Source organism: Mustela lutreola, chromosome 12, assembly GCF_030435805.1.
Source record: "Mustela lutreola isolate mMusLut2 chromosome 12, mMusLut2.pri, whole genome shotgun sequence".
In the NCBI taxonomy this organism is placed as follows: Eukaryota; Metazoa; Chordata; class Mammalia; order Carnivora; family Mustelidae; genus Mustela; species Mustela lutreola.
The window spans coordinates 62,217,802-62,230,746 of record NC_081301.1 but is presented as its reverse complement, the minus strand read 5'-3'; the positions used below and the strand labels follow the sequence as shown (position 1 = coordinate 62,230,746).

The window sequence follows — 12,945 nt, the reverse complement described above, 5'->3', positions numbered from 1 at the left end:
CACACACACACATTCTAATTAAAATGCTTTTTAAGTATTTTTGAATTATTGTAAAAGAATGTATCTTCAATGTCATGGAAAATGTTCATGATAAACAGATGTGTATGTGTATAAGACATTGGTTGGCTGGGGGAACCTGATTCTTTTATTGCAACTTCCTCTGAGACTCTAGTGCATTGGCTGTACACCAAATTTAAGAGAAAAAAAACAGGTTATAAGACAGAAATGTGTATATAATCCAAATGTAGTAATCATATATACATAGCAGGGGGAAAACACCTGGCAAGGTATAATCAAAAGCTTTAACAATGATTATCTCTGGATAGTGGTGTTACCAATCATTTTTATTTTCCTTCCTGTGCATTTTTCTATTTTCTAAGTTCTCTACTTTGAAAATATGTTATTTTTGCAGCTAGAAGGAAATGTCAGCTTTGAAAAGACATTATACATATAAGAAAAATATGTAGCCAAATAAACCATATAACAACATAAATAAACCTCAGATATAACTTTTTTAATTAGTAACCATTTATTATTAATGTAGTAACATAAATACTCAAAATTCAATTTAAAGAGTATCTCATGAGTGTCATAACTCTATTGTGGTTACACAGAAAAATCTTTTTTTAATTAACATATAATGAATTATTTGTTTCAGGGGTACAGGTCTGTGATTCTTCAGTCTTACACAATTCACAGTGCTCACCATAGCATATATCTTCCCCAGTGTCCATCACCCAGCCACCTTATCCCTCCCACCCCTCTCCACTCCCACAAGCTTCAGTTTGTTTCCTGAGATTAAGAGTCTCTTATGGTTTGTCTCCCTCTCTACTTTCATCTTGTTTCATTTTTCCCTCCCTTCTCCTATGATTCCTCATATCAGTGAGATCATATGATAATTGTCTTCCTCTGATTGACTTACTTTGCTTAGCATAATATCCTCTAGTTCCAGCCACATCAGACACAATTTTAATAAAAGAAGCCACACACACACACACACACACACACACACACACACACACACACAAAGTGCCTATTATATGATCCCATTTAGTGTCTGTTCATGAACAGGTAGAATCTATGTTGATAGAAGTCAGATTAGCTACAACCTGTGGAGGAAATGGCTATGACTGGAAAGTGGCATTAGTTAGTCTTCTGGAGTGTTAGAAATACTACATGTCTTCTTCTGGGGATGGTTACATATGTGAGTACCTACATACAAGTACCCTGAATACTCAAGATCTGGCCACTTTATGCATGTTATATCTCAATTTTTAAAAATTAAGCCTAAAATGATATATTCCTACATACTGTGAGAGTTATATATGCCGTATCTTGAAAGTAAAATGGTATAATGGGTATGTTCCAGAGAACATGCAAAAGTATAACAAGGAGGATAGATTTTGAAGTTAGAAACAACTAGATTTTAATTTCATCTCTATCACTTGTTAGCTCTGTGAATTTGGACAATTTATTTAACTTTTCTCTCAGTGTCCTTATCTCTGAAAAGGTGAACAAAAATAGTACCCACTTCATAAGATTGTTGTAAGAATCAAATGAGAAGTGCTTTAAAAAATGTGTGAGTCACGGTTAAGTATTCAGTAAATATTCCTACTGCTGCTAAAGGTAAATGTGGAAGGTCCCTTTGTTGATCCAAAACATGAGCATGCCTATGTGTGGGTACCCATTTGCACAAACATGTATGCACACAGACACATACACTCAGACTCTCTATGAATGAGTCTATTCTACTGGCCAAATTTACCAAGAAAGAAAACAAGAAGAAAAGAGACTAACAGACAGGGTGATACCACTTGCATGGAGAAAAAAAATCATGAGACAAAAATATTTTAAATATGCATATTTGCATTTCCATAAAACATTTTGCAAAGTCTCAAATAAAAATTTCAAAAATCCTAACAGAAAAAGAATATATGTTAATATTCAAAATCAGTATTCAAAATTATCACTTAGAATTACAAACAGAAAATTGAAAATGCATCAGAAAATTAACATACAGATTTGTAAATGCAATTGTCTTTCCTTTCTGGTAGCATTAATATCAACCATTAACTATGCAGTGAACAATATTAAATCTCATTTGTCATACTAATAAATGCTGAAACACACCCTGAGATTCCTCTACTTGGGCAAAAGTTAAGAAAACAGTAAAAACACTTTCTTATAGATTATTAATCAGAATTAGATTTGTGGCCTACAGAACCAGAAATAAATATCAGGGGACCAATGACTAAAAGACAGCCAGCACTCTGAAGAGAATTTTCAGATTGCAAATGAATGTAGCACAAGCTTAATAACAGAATTATGAAAATAAAATGATCACAAAAATACTAAAAGGAGTCTCCCAAAAAAGATTCTCATTAACAGACAATACAAACTTTAAGGGAAACTACAATATCTTAGGGATAATTCAGAACCCCAAAAAACAATGAGACAAAGATCTTCCCATGTTCAAAATTTCTAATACAAGTTGTCTGTGTGTTTTTTTTTATCACTACATACCAACTTTTTTTCCATGTTTTTTTATCACTAAATACCAACAGTTTAATTTTCCAAGGTAAAGAGAGACAGGAAGACATACATGAAAGAAATACATTTAATAATATTAATAATATTCAAAGCTATATCCTATTTCCTCTGTGCCAAACATTGCTCTAAGTGCTTTTCATGTTTTTACTAATTCAATGAGGTAGATTCTATCATTATTCTCACTTCACAGATGAGGAAACTAAGGAATAGACAAATTAAGTAACTTTCCAATGTCGCACACTAATAAATAAAAGAGCTATGATCATCTGAATTCAGTTCATAGACCTCAGCATCTATGCTTTCACCATCCACCCATTTAAACTAAAGATATTAAAATTATGTAAACCTAGTGATAAGCATGTACTCTTGATGTAATGTGATGAGAGTGGCACTTATTTTTATGGTGATCCTCTCCCAAACCCAAAATCATCTAACCATGAGAAAAATATCAGAAAACCTGGAATTGACAGACATTCTACAAAATACTTGACCAACACTATTCAAAACTGTTAAGGTCATCAAAAACAAAGTAGGTTCAGGGGTGCCTGGGTGGCTCAGTGGGTTAAACCCTCTGCCTTTGGCTCAGGCCATGATCCCAGGGTCCTGGGATGGAGCCCCGCATCAGGTTCCCTGCACAGAGGGAAGCCTGCTTCCTCCTTTCTCTCTGCCTGCCTCTCTGCCTACTTGTGACCTCTGTCTGTCAAATAAATGAATAAAATCTTTAAAAAAAAAACAAACAAAGTAGGTTCAAAAAACTATCACAGGGACAAGTTAAGATGATGGATGAGGAGGATAACTCTCAATTGCCTCATCCCTTGAACACAGCTAGATAAATATCAAATCATTCTGAACACAAAAGAAATTGATCTGAGAACTAAGAGAACAAAATGCACATCTAGAGGTAGAAAAATGGCCACATTGTTTTAAGTAAGAGCTGTGGAGAGTTGATTTAGGTGGAGGAAAGAATTGTAAGGCTGCAGATGGGTGGTAGCCCTGATCAGGGAGAGAGGAGCAGGAGAGAAAGAGAGAGAGAGCAAGAGAGTGACAGATAGAGTGTGCAAGCTGCACACAGGGAATTGCACAAGAAAAACTCTTCCCCAAAACCATTGACTGGTGTCGCTCTCGCCAGCAAGAACAACCAGGAGACCTCAGCGAAGCAAGCTTTATTTCTGCGTAGCTGTTGGGATCCTTCTCTCCCCTGCCTGTGCATGTCTATATATACCAAGGTTGCACAACCAATCACTCGCAGCCACATAGATACAAAATCCTAAGTTCTGCCTACTGGCTCGCATCCAGCCGCCATCTTAATGGCGTGTTTACTTTCGGGCACCGAAAAAGTCGTGCAGCGCCCCCCCCCCCCCAGCCGGAGCAGCTCCGAACCGTCGCCACCCTGCAGCGGCCACCGAGGCAACGATTGGGCACGGGGGAGCCCAGAAGCATCACCGCGCATGCACTACAAGCCGCTGGGGCACCGACATCTCCCCCTTTTCTTTTATATTAGGCATGCAAGGCAGGAGACCGTGCCTGTCTTAGGTTGTCAGCTGCCATGAACATGCTTACCCGTCATTGGATAATTCCCCCTGGTTGGAGAACTCCTGGCTTAGGTTGCTATGTGCATGCAGCCAATCTTACCCATCATTGACTACCGATCTAGCGCTGCCAGCCAGATTTGGGGAAATGTACCAGCTTCCAGTGCCATGCAAGCTTGTACTAGCGCCAACTGTTGCCTACATTGTTGTTTACGTAATGATGCAAAACAGCGGAACATAAGGATTTACAACAGATACCCAATCCCGTAATGGAGCTATGTCAATCTCATCTGCTTAACTCTTTCGACAGATTAGCAGCAATAGAAAGGTCATTATAGGCCACGGAGGTTATGCAAAGTCCAGAAAGTGATTGTATGCATCCGGTCGTCAATAGTTTCTGGAGAATGTCCACTTGTTACAGATGTGGTGAGAGCTACAGCCGCTGCCATTGCTGCAGCTGCGGAGGCTGCTACAGCCGCAATAATGGCTACAGTGATCCCAAAGTCTCTTTTATGTCTTGAGAGCAATACAGGTGAATTGTTAGGATTTACAGAAACGGGCATGGGAATGAAAGTAGGTATACAGGAGGGAGGATGGCGGACTCATTCGTCAGTGGCATGGGGAATGGCCAGGCTTTCACTATTGCCCATTGGTGCATCTGTTGAAGGGATGCTGGTGTTGCCAGGATCGCTATCAGGGCGAGCATCAGGACGGGGCGGGCCATGTTGATCGATTCTTCTAATCAGTCGCTCCGGGACCCAGATAGGCACTTGGGCATCCTGTGGAAAAAGACAAACAGAACCTCGGTGCCATCTTAGGGCCAGGACAGGGCCTCTCCATTGGCCCGTGAGTATATCCTTCCATTTTGCCTGGGCTAGAGTGCGTTCGGTAACCGCCGCATGCCTGTCCGCTGCAGATGTACCATTATGGTCCAAGGACAAAAAATTTAAAATGTAAAGGGTGAGAGATGTAAGATCACAGGGTGACTTGTAGTCATCCCCTATTCCCCCTTTTCTTATTTTTTGTAAGCATCGTTTGAAGGTGCCATAGGCGCGTTCAATTATTCCTTGACCTTGTGGCTTGTAAGGTATACCTGTAGTATGGACTATACCAAATTGACTTAGGAATTGATGCATAGATTTTGATGTATATGCAGGTCCATTATCTGTCTTTATTTGTTTTGGGATACCCCAATCTGCGAAGCATCGTAGGCAGTGTGTGATGACTTGTTTTGAATTCTCCCCTGTGAGGGGAGTAGCCATTATGATACCCGAATAAGTGTCCACTGATATATGTACGTACTTTTGTTGCCTGAATTCAGGTACATGTGTGACATCCATTTGCCATAGGTGATTAGCTTGAAGGCCTTTGGAATTTACCCCTAAGGAAGGCTGAGGGAGTAATGTGGCACAACTCCCACAGGTCCTTACTATATCTCTTGCCTGTTCTTTGGTGATATGGAATCTATATCTTAAGTATTAGAATTCACATGCCATTTGCTATGGAACAGCTTCGCCTGTTCTAAGGTAGGGCAAATAAGTTGGAAACGACTATTGTGGTCTGCTAGAGTATTGCCCTCGGATAATGGTCCTGGTAGGCTCATATGGGCTCTGATGTGATCTATAAAAAATGGTGCAGTGTGCAGTTGCACAATCTCTTGTAGTTGCTTTAAGATTCATGGAATAGGTGAATCACTTAAGGAGAGGATGGCTGTTTCAATATTTTTTGTTGCATTTACCACGTATTGACTATCAGAAATAATATTTAGGGGAGTGTCTGAAAATCTTTGGAGCACTAGGAGCACTACTAGTAGCTCTACTTGTTGAGCCGACCTGGCAGGAACTATGACTGGGTTCACGATTCCATTTATGATATATGCTCCTGTGCCCTCTTTACTTCCATCTGTAAAGACAGTAGAGGCTTCTTTTAGTGGTGTCGATCTACTAATTTTTGGTAGTATGAATTCAATACCCTTTGTGAATTCTATAAGTGGGTGTGAAGGATAATGATTGTCAAATTCTATTGAGTAAGAGGTGGTCAGTATCGCCCAATCATCTAGGGTAGCACATAGTAGGCGAATCTGTTCCTTAGTATACGGCACGATGCAATTGTCAGGTATGATTCCAAGAGTAGAAATACAAACAGTGATCAATTTGTTAGCTAGCATGGCTACTGCAACTGGATATGTTGTGATTATCCGAGGAAGAGTGTTTGGGAGGTACAGCCATTGTAAGGGCCCACCTTGCCATAGCACTCCAGTAGGTGAAGAAGGGGATGGAATCACTATGGCTTGGACTATCTGGTTAGGATCACATCTATCTGCTGAAGTCAAGGCAAGCCTGTCCTCCACAATTTTCAAAGCCTGTTTTGCCTCCAGAGTAAGGCTCCTAGGAGAGTCTAGACGGGCATCACCCTTCAGAATATCAAACAATGGTGTAATTCTCCTGTAGTTATTTTCAGGTAGGGTTGGATCCAATTTATGTCCCCCAATAACTTTTGGAAATCATTGAGTGTTTGTAATTTGTCAGTTCTAATGGAGGCTTTTGAAGGTTTTACCATGGTATTGTATAGTTTCATGCCTAAATAGTCTTTGATGTTGGAAGCCTGTATCTTTTCGGGGGCTATAATTAACCCCCATGAATTTAGCTCCTTTTGTAACATTACTAAGGCTTCAGAAACTGTAGTAGAGTCAGATCCACACAACAATATGTCATCCATGTAATGGTAACACATTAAATCAGGGTAAGTCTCTCTAATAGGCTGTATGGCTTTAGAAACATATAATTGACACATAGTGGGGCTATTAGCCATGCCCTGAGGGAGGACAGTCCACTCATATCTTTGGTTAGGCTCTGCATGATTAATAGAAGGTAGGGTAAAGGCAAATTTAATTGTATCCTCAGGATGCAGAGGGATGGAGAAAAAGCAATCTTTTATGTCAACCACTATTGATGGCCAGTTTCTCGGTAAGGCGGTTATCATGGGTAATCCCAGCTGTATTGGTCCCATGTTCTGCATTTGCCTATTAATTTCTCTAAGATCATGTAAAAGTCTCCATTTACAAGATTTCTTTTTAATAACAAAGATAGTTGTATTCCAAGGTGAGGTAGAAGGTTTCATATGGCCCGCCTCTAACTGTTCCTGTACCAGGGCTTTAGCAGCTGATAGTTTTTCGCTAGTAAGGGGCCACTGAGGCACCCAGCAGGGCGTATCTGTCTTCCACGTTATTTTCATTGCCTCAGTGGCCCTTACTGAAAACCCAGGCCTTGCCCCTTATATTCTGAGGTGAAAGGGATGGTGTCTATTTTACCTTGCTCCTGTTTCCCTAACCCTTTTCCTGGTATGTATCCCATTTTTTGCATCATAGCTATTGATCGGGGGCTGTATATAGTTTCAGTTGTCAGGCGGACGCTCATCTGTTCCAAAACGTCTCGTCCCCAGAGGGAAATAGGAATATTGCAGACATAGGGCTGAAAAGTTCCCCTATGGCCTTCGTCATCCTCCCACTCAAGGGTAGCTGCGCTTTGATCAGGACTTTGAGTGATTCCTAAACCCCTGAGAGTTTGTTTTGCTTGTGTTAGGGGCCATCTCGGAGGCCACTCTTGTTGGCTGATGATGCTCTTATCGGCGCCCGTATCCAGTAACCCTAAAATTTTCCTTCCTTGCACTTTGAGGGTAATTATGGGCCTATCAGTCATATCCAGGGTCAGGCATGTTAGGTCAACTCCCATAGACCCCAAACCTCTCGTACCTTTTTCTTTTCCTTTACTGGGAAAGGCTTCATGATGGCTAGGGAGTATGAGAAGTTGAGCTATCTGATCTCCTGGGCTAATTGCAGTAACTCCCCTTGGTGAAGACACCAGTATCTTGATCTCTCCCTCATAATCTGAATCTATTACCCCTGGGTGAACTATCAGACCTTTGAGATAAGTAGAGCTTCAGCCAAGTAATAAACCTACAGTACCATGAGGGGGGCCCCCTCTTAGATCAGAGGCCAGTGCTTGAATGCCCATCTCCGGAGTTAGGACCATTCGGGCAGCTGCTCTGATATCGAGTCTTGCTGATCCAGAGGTTGCGCGCCTTTCTCGGAGGGAGGATACCATGTCCTGGGCATTTGCGTTAGTGCTCCATAAATTTGTGTTGGGCCCCGGGGCGCGGGGCCCTGCTTCCCGTTTTTTGAGTAATTGGATTGAATCCAGTTATTCGGTGGCAGGGGATTTCCTTGAATATCTCTCTGGGACCTACATTCATTAGCCCAATGATTCCCTTTACGGCAACGAGGGCACAACCCAGGTGCGGGCTTGACTGGTCTAGGCTGTCCTTTACCCTTTGGACAATCCCTCTTAAGATGACCGTCCCTTCCACAAAGGAAACAAGCCTTGGAAGAACTCCTGGTTCCTCCATTGAAACTTCTTATCCCTTGGGCTACTGCTGCTGCCACAACTTGGCCCTGAACAACTGTATCAGTGATGTCTCGATACACTTTGATATATGTAATCAGGTCCTTAGACTTCCAAGGGCGGATAGCCTCTTTACACCATTTATTTGCTTGTTCATAGGCTAATTGTTTAACAAGGGGCATTGCTTGGTCCACATCCCCAAATATGCCTTGCTACTTGGAGCAGACGATCTACAAAGTCAGCATAGGGTTCATTAGGCCCCTGCAACACCTTGGAAAGTTGTCCCTGCAAATCACCAGAACCCTGTATGGTCTTCCAAGCCCTAGTGGCTGCAGCTGCTATCTGTACATACACCCCTGGGGGGTACCCAATCTGATTGTTTTGCCCCACAAATTGACCTCCTCCCATGAGCATGTCAATATTCCAGTGGGGATTCCCTGATGCGGCGTTACGCCGGGCAGTTTCTGAGCTACACTCTTGCCAAGCAATTTTCCATATCAAGTATTGTCCACCAGACAGAGTTGCTTTTGCCATGTTAGTCCAATCGTCTGGGGTAAGGTTCATGCTACCAACTACTTCCAAAAGTGAAAGTGTATAAGCAGCCTGTGGCCCATAAGTAGTGACTGCTTCCTTAAACTGTTTAATAAGTTTGAAGTCTAGTGGTTGATGAAACCTCTGTTGATTTTGATCTTCTAACACTGGGTATGCAAGAGGGGACGGTTTAGTAAAGTCCGTAATGTCCCTCCATCCTGCATTTCTACATTCTGGACAACCGCATGCCCCTCGGGAGCATGGAGTGTTATATGGTGGCGGCCATTCTGCAGGTGGCGCTATAGGCCTACACTCAGGGGTAGGAATTCTTGACCTTCTGACAGAGGGTGCTAGGGAGTCATATTTTTTCCCGGCTTCTTTGTATGTCTTTCCCTTTAAAGGTTCGTTAGGGACTTCCTCTTTTAATTTTAAGTGTGTCATGGCTTCCCCAAGCTCATCTTCAGAGGAGCTCTCCTCTGAATTTTCTCCCCCTCTGCTAGATCCTGCCTTAGAGGCTTCTCTGACCTGCTCCTCGATAACATTTTTAACTGTTTTATGGTTAGAGTCCAGGGGAGTGCCCTTAGCCTTAAGCACCTCCATCAGCAATCCTCCCATCTTAGTAAACTTTGATCCCATTATTTCTTGTCCTATGCCTAGGAACCCTTTTACTTCTCATCCTATACTTAGGAACTTTCTCACTTCTCATCCTATACTTAGGAACTTTCTCACTTCTCGTCCTATACTTAGGAACTTACTTATCTGAAATTTTGTGCACACTTACCAGATCGTTGCGTTTACTGAGAACTCCTCTGTGTAGGTTTCGGGTTTCCCGGGTTTCGGCACCACTTGTCGCTCTCGCCAGCAAGAACGATCAGGAGACCTCAGCGAAGCAAGCTTTATTTCTGCGTAGCTGTTGGGATCCTTCTCTCCCCCACCCGTGCATGTCTATATATACCAAGGTTGCACAACCAATCACTCGCAGCCACATAGATACAAAATCCTAAGTTCCGCCTACTGGCTCGCATCCAGCCGCCATCTTAATGGCGTGTTTACTTTCAGGCACCGAAAAAGTCGTGCAGCGCCCGGGGCCCCCCTGCGGGCCCAGCCGGAGCAGCTCCACACCGTGGCCACCCGGGGGCGGCGATGGCTTGAGGCAGCGGCGGCCGAGGCAACGAGCGGGCACAGCAGAGCCCAGAAGCATCACCGCGCATGGGCTACAAGCCGCTCGGGCATCGACAGACTGGGAAAATGAAAAGAGCTGACTAAGCAAATTTTTATAAGCAGTGGAGGTCAAAGTCTGAAGTTTTAGAAGTCCACACCATTGCCAGAATAATGCTGGCAGACTTAGTGGTTCTCTGGTGAGGAAGGAGGGTGGAGGCCCAGGAGAAGGCAGTGTGGTCTTGAGGATTCCTTGGGTTGCACAGAGAGTAACAGTTCTCCTTCTTGGAGTGCATTTGGGAGTGGTGGCATGGCCTCTCCAGGGACAAAAGAGCTGGAGGGTGCCAATGTGCTACCCTGTTCACTAGAATAGGAACAGACACACCTGTGAGGCAGCAAACCTTCATGCTGGCTTTTTGCTGCACTTTACCATAAACTCTGAACCACTGCACAATCATGGAACTGCTTTACTAGGACAAACCAGCACCAACCAAAACATAGTGAGACCATCCCCTACAGGATTAGCATGGGTCCACACCACATGGGTACCTAAAGTTTGGAGTTTTGAAACCTAGCTGCACACCTGATATTAAACACAGAAATACTGTGCTGCCTGGCAGGCAGACAGCTTAAACACAGACATGGTGAAGGTAAGGATCTGACAGAAGCCAGAGACACAGAAGGGAGAAGGTTTGCTCTTCTGGGAGGTCTTTCTAAAGAGTGACAGGTGTGAACTCCCCACTCTGGGGATGAGAGAGATTATGCCATTTTTGCCCTGCCCATCAATACTGACCAACTTCAGTGAGCAACACAGCACCTTGCCCCCTCCTGGAGTTTGGAGCCACCTATATCAAGCCCTCCACCCTGCAGGTGCATCTCCACTAGGGCAAGTCAGCCTAAGAATCAGTGCAGCAGGCCTCTCCCCCAGGAAATCAGCACAAATCCTTTACACACACCAAGTCTACTGAGCATAGAGTGCTGCAAATCTTCAGCTATAGGATAAATAGGATCTACCTTTAAAAAAAAAAAAAACACACCTAACTAAAACTTGTCAAATAGTGGAAAATGTCTAAACACCCCCCAACTTTAGGCAAGGAGAAACTCTGCAGAGACTGTCCTGACAGAAGGAGCAGCCAAAACACAAGAGCAGAGTGCATACTTTGAAACATCTCCTGAAGCACCAGCCCCAAGACAATACAAGGCCTCTTCTTAATATAGCCATTACTCTAAAGAGCAGGAATATAACAGGCTTTCCCAACAATCACACACAAAAACAGTGATCTTGACAAAAAGACAAGACAGGGAAATTCACCCCAAAAGAAAGAACAGGAAGAATTAACATCAAGGGATTTAATCAAAACAGGCACAAGATGCCTGAACCAGGATTTAAAACAACAATCATAAGGATTCTAGCTTGAGAAAAGCATAGAAGACACTAGAGAATCCCTTACTTCAGAGATAACTAAAAACTAGTCAGGCTAAAATAAAAAAATATTATAACTGAGAGGCAAGACCAAATGGATACAATGACAATGAGGATGGACAAAGCAGATGAATGAATCAATGATTCAGAAAATAATGAAGCTGGGCGCCTGGGTGGCTCAGTGGGTTAAGCCGCTGCCTTCGGCTCAGGTCATGATCTCAGGGTCTGGAATCGCGTCCCGCATCAGGCTCTCTGCTCAGCAGGGAGCCTACTTCCTCCTCTCTCTCTGCCTGCCTCTCTGCCTACTTGTGATCTCTCTCTGTCAAATAAATAAATAAAATCTTCAAAAAAAAAAAGAAAAGAAAAGAAAAGAATGAAGCTGAAAGGATGAGGGAAAGAAAAGTATTGGATCACAAATGTAGACTTAGGGAACTCAGAAACTCCTTAAAATATAATAACATACACATTATAGGAATCCCAGAAGAAGAGAGGGAAAAGGGGGCAGAAGGTGTATTTAAGCACATTATAGCCAAAAACTTCCCTAATCTGGGGAAGGAAATACAATCAAAAGCCAAGAGGTACAGAGAACTCCCATCAAATTCAACAAAAGCTGGCCCACACCAAGACATATTTGTAGTCAAATTTACAAATTACACAAACTAGGAAAGAATCGTGAAAGCACCAAGGGAAAAAAAGTCTTTAACCTATAAGGGAAGACAAATCATGTTCATAGCACATCTGTCCACAGAAACCTGGCAGGCCAGTAGAGAATAAAATAAAATAAATAAAATATTTAAAAAATGAACAAACATAAAGAAACTCATTGATAATAATACAATAATAAGTAAAGAATTTTAATATCCCTCTCACAGCAATGGACTGATCAACAAGCAGAAAATCAACAAGGAAACAATGACTTTGAAAGGCATGCTGGACCAGATGGACTTAACAGATATTTCACTTAAAGCAGCAGGACACACATTCTTTCTAAGTGGAGACTGGAACGTTCTCCAGAATAGATCACATACTGGGTCACAAATTAGCCCTCAACGAGTACAGAAAGACTGAGATCTTACCATGCATATTTTCAGATCACAATATGAGGAAACTTGAAGTCAATCTTGAAAAGAAAATTTGGAAAGACCACAAATATATGGAGGTAAAAGAACATCCTGCTAAAGAAAGAAGCTTTTAATCAGGAAATTAAGAAATAAAAATACACATAAACAAAAAAAATTAAAACAACAGTCCAAAATCTTTTGGATGCAGCAAAGGCAGTCCTAAGCAGGAAGTATATTACAATACAGGCCTCATCATGATGTGTGGAATTGTTGAATCTCTATATTGTACACCC

At 42.3% G+C, this 12,945-nt stretch overlaps 1 long non-coding RNA gene across 1 annotated transcript; it reads right to left on the bottom strand.

The window, feature by feature from the left end:
• Positions 1-3,559: 3,559 nt before the first annotated feature.
• On the bottom strand, positions 3,560-9,921 carry LOC131812556 (uncharacterized). Its single transcript, XR_009346397.1, has 2 exons — positions 9,792-9,921; positions 3,560-4,858 (listed from the first exon to the last, which is right to left on the bottom strand). It is a non-coding gene; the product is annotated as an uncharacterized LOC131812556 (long non-coding RNA).
• Between the last annotated feature and the right edge of the window lie 3,024 nt (positions 9,922-12,945).